Source organism: Mandrillus leucophaeus, unplaced genomic scaffold (assembly GCF_000951045.1).
Source record: "Mandrillus leucophaeus isolate KB7577 unplaced genomic scaffold, Mleu.le_1.0 Scaffold525, whole genome shotgun sequence".
Classification (NCBI taxonomy): domain Eukaryota; kingdom Metazoa; phylum Chordata; class Mammalia; order Primates; family Cercopithecidae; genus Mandrillus; species Mandrillus leucophaeus.
Genome location: NW_012105642.1, coordinates 2,102,907 through 2,121,903, shown reverse-complemented (window position 1 = coordinate 2,121,903; position 18,997 = coordinate 2,102,907). Strand labels below are relative to the sequence as shown.

The 18,997-nt window shown below is 37.0% G+C and overlaps 1 long non-coding RNA gene across 1 annotated transcript in view; it reads left to right on the top strand.

The window, feature by feature from the left end:
* The first annotated feature begins 16,912 nt into the window (after window positions 1-16,912).
* LOC105551539 overlaps window positions 16,913-18,997 on the top strand; it is a 69,204-nt gene continuing 67,119 nt past the window's right edge. The window contains exon 1 of the long non-coding RNA XR_001007875.1: window positions 16,913-17,087. This is a non-coding gene — a long non-coding RNA (uncharacterized LOC105551539). The remainder of the gene's footprint in view (window positions 17,088-18,997) is intronic.

Below are 18,997 nucleotides of genomic sequence, written 5' to 3'. Positions count from 1 at the left end.
ATGGGTTTAACACCCCACTTAAAATGCACAGAGTGGCAAGTTGGATAAAGAAGCAAGACCCAATTTTATACTGTCTTCAAGAAACCAGTCTCACATGCAATGACACCCACAGACTGAAAATAAAGTGACAGAGAAAGATCTATCAAGAAAACTTAAAAAGAGAGAGAGAGAAAGAACAAGCACAGGTTGCAACTCTTATTTCAGACAAAATAGACTTTAAACCAACAATGATCAAAAAGGACAAAGAATAGTGTTACATAATGATAAAGGGTTCAATTCAACAAAAAGACTTAACTATTCTAAATATATATGTACCCAACACTGGAGAATCTAGATTCATAAAACAATTTCTTAGAGACAAATGAAGAGACTTAAATAACCACACAATGATAATAAGAAACGTGAACACCTCACTGACAGTATTAAAGAGATCATTGAGGCAGAAAACTGACAAAGATATTCAAGACCTCAATTTGACAGTTGACCAAACAGACCTAACAGATATATATATAGAACACTCTACCCAATAACATCAGAATATACATTCTTCTTATTGGCACATACTCTAATATTGGCCACATGCACAGACATAAAGCAATTCTCAACAAATTAATAAAAAATGAAAGTATACCAACCACACTCTTGGACCACTGTATGATAAAAATAGAAATAACTAGGCCAAGGCAGGCAGATCACGAGGTCAGGAGGTCAAGACCATCCTAGCCAACATGGTGAAACCCCATCTCTACTAAAATACCAAAAATTAGCTGGGCATGGTGATGTGCACCTATAGTCCCAGCTACTCAGGAGGCTGAGGCAGGGGAATCAATTGAACCCGGGAGGTGGAGAGTGCAGTGAGCTGAGATCTGCCACTGCACTCCAGCCTGGCTACAGAGCAAGACTCTGTCTAAAAAATAAACTCAAAAAAAAAAAAAAAAAAAAAAAAAAAAACTACCAAGAAGATCTCTTGAAACCATACAATTACATGGAAATTAACATCCTCCAGAGTGACCTTTGAGTAAACAACAAAATTGAGGCAAAAATCAAGAAATGTCTTGAAACCAGTGAAAACAAAGATACAACACACCAGAATTTCTGAAACACAGCAAAATCAGTGCTAAGAGGAAAGTTATAGCACTAAATATTCACACAAAAGAGTTAGAAAGATTTCAAATTAACAACATAACATCACACCTTGAGGAACCAGAAAAACAAAAGCAAACCAACCCAAAAGCTAGCAAAAGAAAATAACCAATCTCAGAGATAAACTAAATGAAATGGAGACATGAAAAACCATACAAAAGATCAGTGAAGAAAAGTTGGTTCTTTAAATGAATAAATGAGATTGGTATACTGCAAGCTAGGCTAGTAAAGAAAAAAGAGAAAATCCAAATCACCACAATCAGAAATGAAAAGGGGAACATTACCACTGACTTCACAGTAATACAAATATCCCTCAGAGTTTATTACAAACACCTCTATGCACACAAACTAGAAAATCTAGAACAAATGGATAAATTCCTGAAAACATACAGCCTCCCAAGATTGAATCAGGGAGAAATTGAAACCCTGAACAGACCAATGAGTTCTGAAATTTAATCAATAATTGAAAAAACCTACCCACCAGAAAAAGCCCAGAACCAGATAGATTCACAGCCAAAATCTACCAGATGTATAAAGAAAAGCTGGTACCAATCCTACTGAAGCCATTCCAAAAAGTTGAGGAGAGATTCCTCCATAACTCATTCTATGAGGCTAGTGTCATTCTGATACCAAAACCTGGCAGACACACAATAAAAAAAAATACTTCAGGACAAAAACCCTGATGAACATAGATGCAAAAATCCTCAACAAGATACCAGCAAACCAAATCCAGCAGCATATTGAAAAGCTAATCCACCACAATCACATAGGCTTTATCCCTGGGATCCTAGGTTGGTTCAACATATGCAGATCAATAAATGTGATTCAGCACATAAACAGAACTAAAAAGAAAAACCATACAATCATCTCAATGGACACAGAAAAGGCTTTCAATAAAATTCAACATCACTTCATGTTAAAAACTCTCAACTAACTAGGCGTTGAGGTAACATACCTCAAAATAATAAGAGCTATCTATGACAAACCCACATCTAATGTCATTGTAAATAGGTAAAAACTGGAACCATTTTCCTTGAGAACTGGAACAAGACAAGGATGCCCACTCTTAGCACTCCTATTCAATACAGTCCTGGAAGTCCTAGCCAGAGCAATCAGACAAGAAAAGAAATAAAATGCATCCAAATAGGAAGAGAGGAAGTCAAACTATCTTTTTGCAGATAATATAATTTTATTCCTAGAAAACCCCATAGTCTCTGCCCAAAGGTTCCTAGAGCTGATAGACAACTTCAGCAAAGTTTCAGGGTACAAAATCAGTGTACATAAATCAGTAGCATTTCTATACACCAATAACATCCAAGTTATGAGTCACATCAAGAATGAAATTCCACTCACAATAGCCACAAAAAGAATTAAATATGTAGGGATACAGCTAACTGGGAGGTGGTGAAAGATAGCAACAATGAGAATTACAAAACACTGCTGAAAGATATCAAAGATGACATAAACAAACGAAAAAATATTCCATACTCATAGATAGGAAGAATCAATAGTATTAAAATGGCCATGCTGCCTGAAGCAATTTACAGTTTACAGTTTAAATGCTATTCCTATCACACTACCAATGACATTTTTCACAGAATTAGAAAAAAAACTATTCCAAAATTCATATGAAACTAAAAAAGAGCCCAAATAGCTGAAGAAATTTGAAGCCAAAAGAATAAAACCATAGGCATCATGCTACCTGACTTCAAACTACAAACTATACTACAAGGCTACAGTAACCAAATAGCATGGTATTAGTACAAAAACAGACACATAGACCAATGGAGCAGGTGAGAGAACCCAGAAATAAAGCTGCATATCTACAACCATCTGTTCTTCAATGAAGTTGACAATAACAAGCAATGGGGAAAGGATGCCCTGTTCAGTAAATGATGCTGCAATAACTGGCTAGCCAGATGCAGAACAATGAGAATGGACCCCTTCCTTTCACCACATATAAAAATCAACTCAAGATGGATTAAAGATGTAAATGTAAAAACTAAAAACCCTGGAAGAAAACCTAGAAAATATCATTCTGGACATAGGCCCAGGAAAAGATTTTATGATGAAGACTCCAAAAACAATTGCAACAGAAACAAAAATTGACAAGTGGGACCTAATTAAACTAGGTTGCAGCAAACGAAACTATCAGCAGAGTAAGTAGACAAACTACAGAATGGGACAAAATATTTGCAAACTATGCATCTGACAATGGTCTAATATCTAGAAACTATAAAGAACTTACTAAGCAAAAACCCCATTAAATACCTAGGAATACAGCTAACTGTATTTTAAACAACCCCATTTTAAAATAAGCAAAGAACATGAACAGATACTTCTCAGAATAAGATATACAAATGACCAACAAGCATATGAAAAAATGCTAAACATCACTAATCATTAGAGAAATGCAAAGCAAAACCACAATGAGATATATCTCACACCATTCAGAATGGCCATTATTAAAAACTCAAAAAATAACAGATGCTGGCAAGGCTGAAGAGAAAAAGGAATGCTTATATACTGTTAGTGGGAATGTAAATTAATTCAGCCATTGTAGAAAGGCAGTTTGGACATTTCTCAAAGAACTTAAAACAGAGCTACCATTTGACTCAGCAATCCCATTACCAGGTATACATACAAAGAAATATAAATTGTTCTACCATAAAGATACATGCCCATGAATGTTCATCACAACACTATTCATGAGAGCAAAGACATGGAGTCAACCTAAATGCCCATCAATGGTGAACTGGACAAAGAAAATGTGATGCATATACACCATGGAATACTATGTAGCCATAAAAAAGAACAAAATCATGTCCCTTGCAGCAACATGGATGTAGCTAGAGGCCATTATCCTAAGCAAATTAATGCAGAAACAAAAAACTAAATACTGCATGTTCTCACTTTTAAGTTAAACATTTAGTACATAAGGACACAAAGAAAGAAACAATAGACTCCAGGGCGTACTTGAGTGTGGAGGGTGTGAGGAGAGTAAATAAATTTTTAAATAAAAAAATTACCTATTGGTTACTATGCTTCTTACTTGGGTAATGAAACAATCTGCACACCAAACTCCCACAACATGCAATGTATCCATGTAACAAATCTGCATATGTACTCCCTGAACCTAAAATAAAAGTTGGAAAAAAATCAATCAGTCTATAGAAATGTCGAATGGTGGGGAAATATATATGTAAAATTCCACTCTCTCCAGGCAAGATTTTTGCTGAGACATATGATAGACTTATTAGGGTTCCCTTGCATGTGATATCCTTATTTTCTCTTGCTTTCTTTCAAAATCATTTGTGTCTTTGATTTTTGACACATTGATTATAAAGCCTCTTGGTGTAAACTTCTTTGGACTGAATCTGATTGGAGACCTTTGAACTTCATGTACCTGGATGGTCATATCTTTCTCATACTTGGGAAGTCTGCAGCCATTATTTCTTTAAATAAGCTTTCTGTCCAGTTCTGTCTCTCTTCTCCTTCTCTAGCTACTATTATGCAAATGTTAGGTCTCTTGATGGAGTTCCATAGATCTGATTCCATAAACTCTCTTCATTCCTTTTTATTTTTCTAACTTTTTTTTTCTCTGCTGACTGGACTCTTTCAAATAATCTGTCCTTGAATTCACTTCTTCTTTCTTCTGCTTGATCTAGCCTGCTATTGAAGCTCTCTATTGCATTTTGTAGTTGTACTTCGTAATTCAGTCATTGTGTTTATCAGATCTAAAACTTCTGTTTTCTCTTTGTTTAGCTTTTCATTTTGTTCTTGTATTGTTTTCCTGGTTTCATTAACATATTTATCTGTGTTCCCTTGTAACTCAGTGAGCTTCTTTGGAATAATTATTTTGAATTCTTTGACAGGCCTTCTGTTGACCTCCTGTCCTTTAGGGTCAGTTCCTAGAAATTTTGTTCCTTTGATGTTAACACAATTTTCTGATTCCTCACATTTTTCTCATTCCTGATTATTATAGCCTTGTGAAGATATCTGCATATTTGAAGTCGTCACGTCTTTCAGACTTTATGGACTAGCTGTAGTTAAAAAAAAAGGCAGGGGGGGCGGTTCATGTGCAAGGGATGAAAAGGGTGTGCACTGTGGCATCAGGTTTATTGATTCTGGACACCTCATGTTGGGGCATGCTACTGCTCCAAGTCTGTGGTTGAAGAGGTACCCAGTATCTCATCAGCTTAGGCAGCTAGGGTTTGTGATATAAGCTCCTATGTGTTCCCTGGTGGCAAGAGCTGTGGGAGGTCCACAGTGGCAGTGAGGACTGCTCTAGTCCTTAGTGGCTAGTCCACAGAGGAGTGATGGTCCTGTGAGCTAGTGTGCTCACTGTGACAACAGCAGAGGTGGCTCCAGGGTGTTGGGAGGAAGAGGGAATTGTGCTTTAGGTACCTGGAGACTGTGAAGGAAAAAACTGCAGGACCCTCAATGGTGAAGGCTATAGGAAGTCTGCTGTGGCTTTGCTAGCTATTGTCTACCTCTTTAGCAAAAGCTGCTGGGATCCTCTGTGGGGCAAGTTGATGGGGTCTGCAAGAGCAAACATTGCAGAGTTCTTAGTGGTGAAAGCTACAGAGGGGAACACGATAATTGTAAGTGTTGTTGGGATACGCAGCAGAGACATGTACTAGAGTCCTGTGTAGAGCAGGATAATAGTAGCTCTGGTGACTCACAACATAGCTGATACCAGTAAGTCCACATTGCTCTTCTTTGCTCCTAGACTTTTCCACATGTCCCAGGTTTGCCATTTTCCCCAGTGTTGCAGGAAGTCAGGGACTCCAAATGGAGGGACGAGTTGAAGCCATGGCAGAAGAACATAAATTGTGAAGATTTCATGGATGTTTATTAGTTCTCCAAATTAATAATTTTATAATTTCTTATGCCTGTCTTTACTGCAATCTCTGAACATAAATTGTGAAGATTTCATGGACACTTATCACTTCCCCAATCAAAACCCTTGTGACTTCCTATGCCTGTCTTTGCTTTAGTCTCTTAATCCCATTATCTTCCTTAGCTGAGGAGGATGTATGTCGTCTCAGGACCCTGTGATGATTGTGTTAACTGCACAAATTGTTTGCAGAGCATGTGTGTTTCAACAGTATGAAATTTGGGCACCTTGAAAAAAGAACAGGATAACAGCAATGTTCAGGGAACAAGGGAGATAACCTTAAACTCTGACTGCTGGTGAGCCGGGTGGAACAGAGACATATTTCTATTCTTTCAAAAGCAAATAGGAGAAATTTCACTGAAATCTTTTTCTCAGCAAGGAACATCCCTGAGAAAGTGAATGCACCCCTGAGGGTAGGCCTCTAAATGGCCCCTTTGGGAGTGGCTGTCTTTTACGGCCGAAGCTGAAGGGATGAAATAAGCCCTGGTCTCCTGTAGTGCTCCTAGGCTTATTAGGATGAGGAAATTCCCACCTAATAAATTTTGGTTAGTCTGGTTGTCTACTCTCAAACCCTGTCTCCTGATAAGGTGTTATCAATGACAATGCGTGCCCGAAACTTCATTAGCAATTTTAATTTCGCCCCATCCTGTGGTCCTGTGATTTCGCCCTGCCTCCATTTGCTTTCTCATATTTTATTACCTTGTGAAGCATGTGATCTCTGTGACCCACACCCTATTCGTGCACTCCCTCCCGTTTTGAAAATCACTAATAAAAACTTGCTGGTTTTATGGCTCAGGGAACATCACGGAACCCGTCGACATGTGATGTCTGCCCCGGACACCCAGCTTTAAAATTTCTCTTTTGTGCTCTTTCCCTTTATTTCTCAGACCAGCCAATGCTTAGGGAAATATAAAAGAACCCACGTTGAATCTCAGGGGTGGCGTTTCACCCGATACCCCAGCAATCTGGGTAGGGTGATTTGGGCAGTTCCTGAAAGGCTGAGGAAGCTGGTTATTCATCCTCCCCTTCCCTTCTCTATGAGAGGAACTTGTTAGCCAAAGAGATCACTCTCCATGCTGAGCATTGCCAGCACTGGGGATGGGGTGATGCAGGCAAAATGAACTGTTCTTTCTGCACTTTTGTGTAATTATTCTTGAGTTTTTTACTCTATTGTATTACTACATCTTTTGGACTCCTGAGCCCTTCCAGAGTTATTTGCCTTCATGGATAGCTGCCAAATTATTGCTTCTGTGGGAGGAATGAAGGCTGTGCTCACCTACTCTGCCATCTTCATTTGCCTTTTTCTTATTAAATTGTAAGAATTCTTTATGCATTAAAAGTAAATTGGTCCTGTATCTGTCCTGCCAGTTTGTCATTAGTCCTTTTAACTTGTTCTAATTTTTACCACAGAATTTTTTTAAAAGTTAAATACAACAAATATTCTGCCCTAAGAATTAATTCATTAATCATCAAATTTTTTAAGTGCCAACTATATGTCAATTACTATCCTAGGTGCTTAGGATACTTCAGTGGACAAAAAGGAAAAATATGCCTGTGCTCATGGAGCTTGATTCAAATGAAAAAGAGGACGGTAGCAACATGCACGATGAGTACCTGTAGAAAAAAGTTACGTGGTATAACAGAAAGTAACCATTGTGGAGGACAGGGAAGGTAGACCTATCTAATGGGAATTGGGGGTGCAGAGTGGGTGTCATGGTAAAGGTAGGTCATAGTATTATAGGGAGTTCAGGATAGTCATTAAGAAAGTAAGACTTGAGCAGAAACCTGAAGAGTGTGGGGAAATTTACCAAGTGGACATCTAAGGGAGTTGCATTTTACTTAAAAGGAGCACCTGGGCAAAGGACCCAAGGCTGCCTGGCAGGCCACAGGAATACCAAGCAGGGAGTGTTACTGGAGCCACATTAGCTACAAGGATAGTTATAGGAAATGGAGTCAAAAAGGTATGGGGATCGGGGAGATCACATATTACTCAGGACTTCCGTGTGATGACTTTATTCTGAGTGAAATGAGGAGTCTGCATTTTAGACAGCTCCATCAGGAATAGAAGAGAATAGGGGTAAAATGTAGGGGAATAAAGATAGAAACTAGAGACAGGTGAGCAACTATTGCAGTCGTCTCTCCAGTGGATTAGAACAGGATGATAGCAAGGAGAGAAATAGGCAGATTCTAGATATATTTTGATCATATAGGTAGAGTGATTTCTTGATCAGTTAATTGTGGGGTATGAGGAGAAAAGAGACATCAGGAATGGTTCCTTGATTTTTGTCCTTAACAACTACCAGGATGGAGTTATAATCAACTGAGATGGTGAAAGGATGTGGGTGGGGTAGGTGTTGGGGGTGATTAGAGAGTTTCATTTTGGATATGCTGAGTTTCAGCTATCTGTTAACCCTATAGTTAGGAGAGGTACCACCTATGCAGTTAGATTTATGAGTTTAAAGATTAAAAAAATAGTTTGGGCTGGAAAAATAACTTTTGTAATAGTCTAGCTGTGGAAAATTATACATTAAAGTCCATAGACTGGGTGATCACTAAGAAAGTAAATGTTGATAATATGCTACCTGGAACCTGAGTACTCCAATATTAGGAGGCTAAGGAGAAGTTGAGGAAATAACAAAGGAGACTGAGCAAAACAGTATGTGAGATGGGATAAAAATCAGGAACGTAGGTTGCCTGTAAACATGTAGTGTACCAGAGAGGAGAGTGATTAGCCCTGTCAAATGCTGATAATAGATCAAGATGAGGACTGACACTTGTCTGTGAGATCTGGCAATGTGAAAGTCATTGGTGACCTTGAGAAGAGGAGTTTAAATTGAATAGCGAAGGCAAAAGCCTGATTGAACTGGATTTAAGAGAAAACAAGAGAAGAAATGGAAATGACAAGCATAAACAATTATTTCAAGAGGTTTTGCTGCAGAAGAGCATAGAAATAGAGAAATAGCTGGCCTGGCAAAGGAAGTGGGATTAAGAGGGTTCTTTTTGAAGATGGAAAAAAAAAATCACAGCATTTTAAAATGCTGATGGAGAATATCTGGTAGAGAGAGAGAAAATGATAATATGAGAAAGGGAGAGGGAAGAATTGCTGGATTAATGCTTGAATAGGCAGGAGAGGAGAGGGGTTCATATTGAGTAACATGGTATGGTAGTTCACCTGAGTAATGTAGAGGCAGATGCTCAAAGGTGGGGAGTGCGGTTTGGAGAGTCTGTAAGTTCTTTTCTGATCACTTTGTTTTTCTCAGTGAACTCAGTTTTACTATAGGAAAGGTCTTCAACTCAGAGTGAAGTTAGTGGAACAAGTGTTGAAGGTTTGAGAATGGAGGAGAAGGTACGAAATAGTGCTTCACAGAGGGAGAAAGTGCATGCATTAGGGAAAAGGCCCCTATAAAATGGTGACCTGAAACTACACAAAGCCAAGAGAGACATGCAGAACCTAAGAGTATGTCACTTAAACGTTGTAAGAGACCTAAAGAGAAGCAGAATCCAATTGAACGAGTGAAGAGTGTCAGATACTGGCTTTTTGAAGTAGTACAGTCTAACCATAACTTGAAAATTCAGTACTGGATGACTTGACTCTTAGGGATGAGAGCAGGGATTAATATTTCCTATTGGCCTAAATATTTTAAAATTGAGCTTCTTTATTATCCCTAAGAAAAATTGCACTGTCTCTGAAACCCCAGATCACCCAAATTTCTGGCCAGTATTTATTGTTAGTCAACTGGAATGATGTATCCTAAAAATTCTTTGCTTAAGACCATCCCCAAATAATTTGGATAGACCCACTGCCTTTTTCTTTTTCCCCCTAGACAGAGTCTTGCTCTGTCACCTAGGCTGGAATGCAGTGGCGCTATCTTGGCTCACTGCAACCTCTGCCTCGTGGGTTCAAGCAATTCTCCTGCCTCAGCCTCCCAAGTAGCTGGGATTACAGGCATCCACCACCACACCCGGCTAATTTCTGTATTTTTAGTAGAGACGGGGTTTCACCATGTTGGCCAGGCTCGTCTCGAACTCCTGACCTCATGATCCACCCTCTTCTGCCTCCCAAAGTGCTGGGGTTACAGGCATGAGCCACCGCACCTGGCCCCATTGCATCCTTAGTAGGAAAGTCTATTTTAACTCCAAATAAGTGTAAAATTAAATACAGAGATGATGAAGTAAATATAACTTATATTAGCAGTGCTTTTGTTTTAAGGACTTACCTGAATGAATCTGACTTAGTAGAGTCACAAACTAGCTTGTGGTTCCTATAAAATGATTAGCTGAATCATCCTTTGATCGAGAATTGTTATTCTAAGTGGAAATGTTAGTAAGATAATCTGGAACATTGTCAGTAACATATGACTTTCCACACTTAAAAGTTTAACTTACTACAATTACAAGACTTATTTAAGTACCCATGAAAGTTTCATAAGCTAATAAAACTTTTGAGATTCTAAAAATCTAGTTGGATTTATCAAATTTATAAATATAGCTTAAAATGTTAAAATGTCTGTTTGTAAGCAAAAACCTCCTTAAATGTACTTGATTAGATAGTAGACGAATAGGACTATATTTAAATGATCTTAAAAAGCTTCAGGAAGAACTAGGTATTTGAAATTATACCTAAAATAAATTGAGACAGATCGGATAAAGAAAGTGTTGTACATGTACACCATGGAATACTATTCAGCCATAAAAAAGAACAAAATCATGTATTTGGCAGAAACATGGTTGGAACTGGAGGCCATTATCTTTAGCAAACTAATACAGGAACAGAAAACCGAATACCACATGTTCTGTCTTCTAAGTGGGAACTAAATGTAAGAACTTATGAACACAAATAAGGAAACATTAGACACTGGGGTCTAGTTGAAGGTGGAGGGTGGGAGGAGGGAGAGCAGAAAAGGTGACTATTGGGTACTAGGCTTAATTCCTTGGTAATAAAATAATCTGTACAACAGACCCCCGTGACATGAGTTTACCTATGTAACAAACCTTCACCTGTACCCCGAACCTAAAATAAAAGTAAAAAATCAATAAATAAAATGAACTGAATACAGTTTTTAAAATCAATTATTTTGAACACCATATTTGCTTTCAAGGTTGTCTCGAAATCTGCATTGACATTTTTATTTATGGTTTATGAAGTTTTCTCTGACATCTTCTGGGTTCCATGGAATTTATTTTGAAATAAAATCAGTGAGTGACACAGTATATTTTTCCATTTAGTCAATCAATGATTATACCACCATCTTTTCACACCATATTTGAACCTTAACCATGTACTAAATTCCCAGATGTGTTTGTCCATTTCTTGACTCTCTGCTCTTATTGTTCAGCCTGTTTCTTCCATAGTACATAATTATTTTAATTATTCTCATTGCATAATGTCATATTCTCTCATAGGTTGAAGCCGTATCATTTTGTTTATTTTATAGAATTCTTCTGAATATTTTCAAATGTTTTTTAGATGATCTTGAGTATCATTTTTGTTAATATAAAAATACTTAAATGGTAATATATTAATTTGAAGAACACTGAATTTGTCTTTTGTTACAAACATACACTTAAATCAGAAATAGTGGTTTTTCTGGGTCAATTGGCTCTTGAATACTTATTGAGATGATCATGCTTTTTCCTCTTTTGACATATTAATGTAATGAACTATATTAATTAAGTTCTTTAAGTAGAAATAATCTTGTATTCCTGAGGTAAACTCTACTTGATTGAGAATCCTTATTGTTGAAATTTATTGCCAAATTCTATTTGCTACTATTCAGAGATTTTCTAAATTATATTTATTGTTATGGGTTTGTTAACTTATCTGTCTTTCTTGGGGTTAATGTTGTGTGTCGCATTTTATCAGAAAATTATTTATTTTAGCCAAATACTATTATTATTTGCCTGGAAATTTAAAAATTTCTCTTTATTTGTATTATATGTTAGGGTGTTTCCCCTCACTTCATTTGTGCCTATTAATACTGTCTCCTGTTTTAAATTCTTAGTGTACCCACTAGCTTATCTCATCATCATTCCTGACTGGTCATTGATCTTTGTTTTAACTGTATTTCAGTTATCTTCCTCTTTGGTTTCTTCCTTGTAACTTATTTTTATTTGTTCATAACTTTTTAACTTTTGCTTTCTTAAGTTTAGTTTGTGGATTTTTTCCTGACCTTTTAATAGTAAAAAAGCCCAAATCATTTATTTCAGTCTCTTGTTTGATGTATTTGTCTGTGATTTTTTTTTTTTTTTTTTTTTTTTTTTTTTTTTTTTTTTTTTTTTGGTCATTGAGCATAGCCTTATTTGTACTCATAGGTCTTATCTTTATCATCGTTGTTTTATAGATAGTCTTTGATTATATTTCAATTTCCCCTTTCAGTCAAGAGTTAAGTGAGAATTTCTCACATTTTCTAGTGGTTGGTTGGCAATAATTTATTCTAAATAAAAAAATCTATAATTAATCCTTTGCTGATGTATGCTTTTTAGTTCTAATACATCAGTGAATATTGTGACATACATTAAAATCTTGTGGCATTCATAGCACTAGATTTCTTTATGAATGCGATTAAATAAAAAGTTTAGAAGTAAACATATTTTTCCCACCTGAGCAACATACCCTGAATTAAAACTTATGCATGTGAATTGGCTCTTACTCTTTAGAATCTCAGTTTCATTTTTCAGTGAAAATACAGAGTATGGCTCTAATGTATTTGAAGAAAAAATATATATATATTATCAGGTACAGGATAAATCTGTAGATTAGACACAGCAGAGCTTTGGACCACTTTTTCAGAAAAGCAGTACTTCAAACTTTCATAGCCCTGGAAAGAGTAGAAAATTAATCAGAGAGCCTGATCCTATTAAACTCTAATTTCTAGACCCACTACCAATTCTTCCCACTTACCTCCTAGATTGCTACCTCCTAACTACTATATTAAAACACAGAAAATGGGAAGGAAGAAAAATAAGTTCCTATTTTTCTACCACCCACAGATAATAGTTTTAACATTTTTAAAGATTCAATTAATATTATATGTATAATATTCCTAATGAAAAGGAATAATCCCTTAAATCTTTTTCTGTTTCTTCTTTTCAACTCTAGTTTTCTTCCTACTGGATGCTCACAGCCATCATCTTTCTCAATTAGACAAAAAAATGTGACAGGTGTTTTCATTCCCCTGGGACTTTAAGAAGACAAGATGTACTTAATGCCTACATATTCTACAGACACATGGAAAAAGGAAATCTTTCCTTTCTGGTCAGTAGCTCAGTGCCCTGTGTTGAGTTCTCTGGGAAGAGCATGTGCTCCTGCAGAGAGACGAGCCACAAAGACAGAAAATCAAGAAAACATTAAAGGACTAAAATATTTTCACTGAGATTCTTTCACTGGGAATAACAGTCATTTTGACATTTTTATCCGAGCTCCAATATCCCTTCTAACACTACTAAAATTAAAAGCAAATTTTAGTAATGAGGGCTATTGAACAATGTTTCTGCACAGCCAAAGAGATAAATTTGAAAATATTGGAACTATTCCACAGGGACCAAGTATTGCAAAAGCAATGTGTGATTTCTTGGAAATCAGGGTTAAGTCACAGAAAAACTACTATACCAAGAGGAATCCTAACAAGACTTTGTCTCTTGTGTCTAAAGCACTATTATCTGCTTGATATAACCATAAATTTTGATCAGCTCAGGTTGGCAAATAATGGAACAACAACAAACCTCTGCTTGTCTGGACTTGTATTTGATCAATGAATAGAATGAAATGAAAAGGCTGTTTGCAAAAAAGGAGAATATTCCTTACTATTGGCTAGTATTTAGTCAAATTGTGTCCCTTCAACCCCCAGAAACAATTGCAGAATCTCTTCTGGAGGTCAGAGAAGTAAATAGGTAAGAAAGTCCTTTTTGCCTAGCTAATTCCTCCTTTTGAAGAAGGACAGAGCCCATCGAAGAAAAGAAGAGTGGCAATGGTGGTGATCTTGGTGACAGTGATGGTGATAGCTCTTACTATATCCTACACATCATGCTAAGTTTTTCATCCTAAATATCTCATTAAGTTGCACAGTACTAGGTATGTTCTGCCTGAAGTGCAAAGCAGATGACATGTAACTCAATATCACACAGTAGCAATGTATAAAATATGGACTAGATACAAAGGATAAATATTCTCATAATACAAACTAGAAGAAAGGCACAATGCCTTTAATGTTGCATCTTCCTTAGGGGTCATAAGTCAGTGATGCTAGCCATTACCCAAAGCTGAGAGGCACATTTTCATGGCCACCACAGAGACTAGATGCGGAGATCAGCTTCACCTTGGTATTTGCCACAGACTAAAGGACAATTTACTCATGTAGTCATTCATTCATTCAACAAACATTTATAGTGCATGTGTGTGCAAGATACTATGCCAATTTCATAGGAGATTCAAACACAAATCTAATGACACAAATAGATGTAAAACTGCAGCTTGACAAGTGCTATGGAAAAAAGTTTCACAGTGAAAATAACAGTGTATAACAGAAAAATCTAACCTAGTTATAGAGTTAAAGAAGGCTCTCCTGAGGAAATTACACTTGAGCTGAGGTCTGAAGAATAAGTAGGTATTAACTAAGCGAAGAAAGGACAATCAAAGGGTAGCATTACCAGAGGCCCTGTGGTGAGAAGAAAGAAGACATCAGTGAAAGGTGTGGGAAACCTTGAGTTTAGTGTGGAACAAGTTGGGTTGTAGCCATCTTTGAGACACACAAGATAATAGAGTCTAGATATTAGGAGAGCTCAGAGACTGCAGTTAAAGCTTTGTGAATCGTGCAAATTTGAAGTAACTAACAGACGCCACAAAACCAAACAAAGCCAGTTCACTGCACAGACGCACACACACATACGCACACATAAACACACAAATGCTTTAAACCGCTTTTTTTTTTTTTTTTTTTTTTTTTTTGAGACGGAGTCTCGCTCGGAGTCTTGCTCTGTCGCCCAGGCTGGAGTGCAGTGATGCGATCTCGGCGCCCACCACCACACCTGGCTAAATTTTGTATTTTTTAGTAGAGACAGGGTTTCACCGTGTTAGCCAGGATGGTCTCTATCTCCTGACCTCGTGATCCACCCGCCTGGGCCTCCCAAAGTGTTGGGATTACGGGCATGAGCCACCACGCCTGGCCATGCTTTAACCTCTTATCCTGTCTTTGGGTGGAAGCAGTTCCAGACTTCCCATCTAGTTCCAGCTTCTTAGATACGAAAATAATGTGGAATTTTTTTCAGCTATTATTTTCTGGAGCTCAAGGTATCAGATGTCTCTTTGCTTTGCAGAGATTTTATGAATACTTTTCATGGTGAAGAAAATATTCTCAAGGTTTAAAAATAGTTCTTTGTCAGTTTACGATTCTATTTCTACCAGGTAATTTACAATAACCATTTGGAATTTTACCTGTAGTCAAGACAATGGGAAAAAATTACTGTCAAATGAAGAATATTATATTCAAAAAGTTGGTAGCAAACTTTTCACTTGAGAATCTCGGTTCTCCCAAATTTAGATTTTGTTTTGAAATTTCCTGTACTGAGTTCAAATATGGAATCTCATTCTGGAGGCTAAATAAAATGTGAATGGTGCCTACTTGCATTTTGATAAATTGTTCATATCTAGGGACTTCATAATGGAAGTCACTGTCACCATTTTAATGTATTAAGGAACGGTTATGTGCAGATGGTATACATAGTCATTTCCTGAGTGTACAGGAGCCTGGGGTAAGTTGAGTCGTGATTTAATGATTTTTATCAGAACGAAATAAGCATTTGATCTTTGGATTTGATCACCTTCTATCTGCAGCTGCGCCTCAACTGGCAATTACTTCCTCCTGGGCTCTTTGCCCAGGCAAATGGGGTTTGTCCTTGTTTCACATCTCACTGACTTCCCGGATAATAGACATGGTAACTGTTTGAACTATTGCTTCCTCCGGATTCCATAGCTTTAAAAATTTAAGAAAGGGGATTTTTCTCCTATCATTTTTTCCCCATCACAATAAAATACTTCCTCTTATAATACACTTCGAGGACTAGTTAATTTCCTTACCATAAAAACTTAAAAGCAACCTTTTGAGAACTGTTCTTTACAATAGAATACAACCTTGTGTAACACTATTTAAAAAGAAAAACACGAGATCAAGATGGTGAGAGAACACTCACATCTGTTTATTCATCTCCCCCTTATTGATATTATTTCAGTAGGCTTCTTCTGTGTGGTTGAAGCCAATCATATTCTCCACCTCCTAAGCACGTTTTGCTTAAGGCAGAAAACAAAAGAATTTTCTTACTCTTTTCTTATTTCTTCCATGACTTCTTTGTATTTACTGCTCAATAATTAAAAACACATCATTTCTATTTTACGGTATATCATTTTGTCCTTCTGTGATTGTTTCAATGTAACTGTGAATAAAATAGGGCCTGTGACTCGACATTTTTCATATGTATGTGGTGGTTTCTGATTTCAAAGCAACACATTCAACAGATTTAGTTTTGCAGATGGGAAAGTTAATCAGATACATGCAGTATTTGTCTTCTCTGTCCATGTTTGCTAAAGCCTATCCCTATTCTGAATGGTATATTTTTCTACCTACCTCTTTAAAAAGATAACATAATTAAAATGGTTATCTACCCAACAACAACAGATAAATTTGTTGCCAGCTTATATCTTATATGTAGTTATCTGGTAAAAACGACTCTATTTACCAAATCTTATTACTCATCTGATAAAATGGCTCTAACTACTCTCCTTGTCTGTATGTATTTAGTAGATTAAAACCTGGGATCTTTAATCCAAGAAAATTAAATCTGCCCCAATTGTTATATTGATGTGCCATCTGTCATTCCAGGTGTTTTCCTGGTTTTTAAGAGCTGAGAAGTGAGTTGGCTTCCAACTCACCTGCATAGGTGGAAGTCTTCCCAGATGCTGTGCTTGAATCTCTAATTTGATATATTTACAAGACTTGCAGAGTCTGTGAGCTGTGTGAATACATCACACATAACAACTACAGATGTTTTAAAGGTATGCAAGGTGGGATATAGTTGTCTCCAACCTGGTGATTTTCATATCCCAACAGGTCAAAGGAAAAGCACATTAAGAGATGCAAAGAAGTATTTCATGGATTGAAAAAGCTAGATCTCTGGTCAATAAATATTTGATTATTGCTGACGTGTTTTAGCTTAGTGAAAAGCTGAGGAATATTGTATTAAATGAGTAAAGGGGGAAAAGGCCTAATAGGTAACATTTTATTTAGCGGTATTATTTAAAACAAAAGTTTGAAATTTCAGATTCAAGTACTCCATTATTTTCATATAAAAGTATACACACATGGGAAAATATACATATCATAAGTGTGCAGCTCAATGAATGTTCACAAAGTGAATATATCCACAGATTCCCCTTCTGCCCCTTCCAGTTACTATTCCCAGCCTTAAGGTTGACCCCATCTGGACTTCTAATAGTTGATTCACTTCTGTAGGGAGAGGGGGGATTTTTTAAATGATTTATTGAATTATAACTTATGTATATAATGGTATACAAATGATAAATGTATAACTCGTATTTTCACAAACTGAACACATTCATAAAACCAGATCAAGAAACAAAATGTTACTGGCATCCTAGAAGCATTTTGTACTTCTTGCAAACATTGCTTCCCACCAAGGCTAACCATTCCCGACGTCCACAACTCTAGTTTAGGTTTTGCTTATTTTTGTACCCTGCATAAACTGAATCAGGTGGTATGCACTCTCGTGTCTGACATCTTTCACTGGACATTACACATGTGAGATTCATCCATATCACCACACATAGTTCTATAACAGTTTATTCTCCTACAATGTGGACATGCTGCAGTTTATGTGCCCATTTATCACTAGTGGGCATTTGAGTTATTACAAATTGTGAAAACTCCATCTTTAACCTTTCTCTCAGGTTAATATCAGTTTTATTTCTGTGCATGTTCTGATAAGAAAAGATCATTTACTTGCCCTTAAAATGCTCTTGTCATACTCAGGGCTGCTGTTTGTCCTCTAAAAAGCATATGAAAGCTTTCACTCCCCAGTTATAAAAAGATTGGGTCTTCTGATGTTAGGGTCTGAGAGGAACTCCAACTATTTAACAGGGCATTTAATTGGTAAATCATCAAAGGATTGTAACATTTTCAGCAATTAACTTAACTCATTTGTTGAGTCAGTTGAATTTAGAATATATTCAGAAAACATCTTTGAGTTCTCAATTATTGCCTTCAATAATTGGATCTTCTCCTCTACTCTTTAACTGCATAGTTTTCTCACAAGCATAATTTTTTTTTTTTTTTTTTAATGGAGTCTCACTCTGTCGCCCAGGCTGAAGTGCAGTGGCTCAATCTCGGCTCAGTGCAACCTCTGCCTCTAGGTTCAAGCGATTCTCCTGCCTCAGCCTCCCAAGTAGCTGGGATTACAGGTGCCTGCCACCTTGCCCGGCTAATTTTCTTTGTAGTTTTAGTAGAGTCAGGGTTTCACCGTCTTGGCCAGGCTGGTCTTGAACTTCTGACCTGACCTCGTGATCCACCTGCCTCGGCCTCCCAAAGGTATTGTTTTAAAAACCTGCTCTGCCCTAAATCAAAACTTCAGTCTCTCAATTAAACCTTCTCCCCTCCCACTAGCTCAGCTTCATTCCTTTGTTCAGAAACACAATGGGAAGAAGGAGGGCTCAATCTATTCTTTCATATTCCTTGCTCCCCAAGGCTCCTTCTGTGGCTCTGGATCTTCCAAGGTTGGTTTAATGGAGAATTTGGAAAGGGGAAAGGAAGTCTTTGTCATGGCAACCACCAAATTCTGGATCTTTTGTGGAGTACATAGTGGGTTCTTTGAATTCCAGTGGGGACTTCTGATTCAACTAATATATTCTTCAGCTGACTTTTGGAAGCATCCCTTGTTGGGATTTCTATT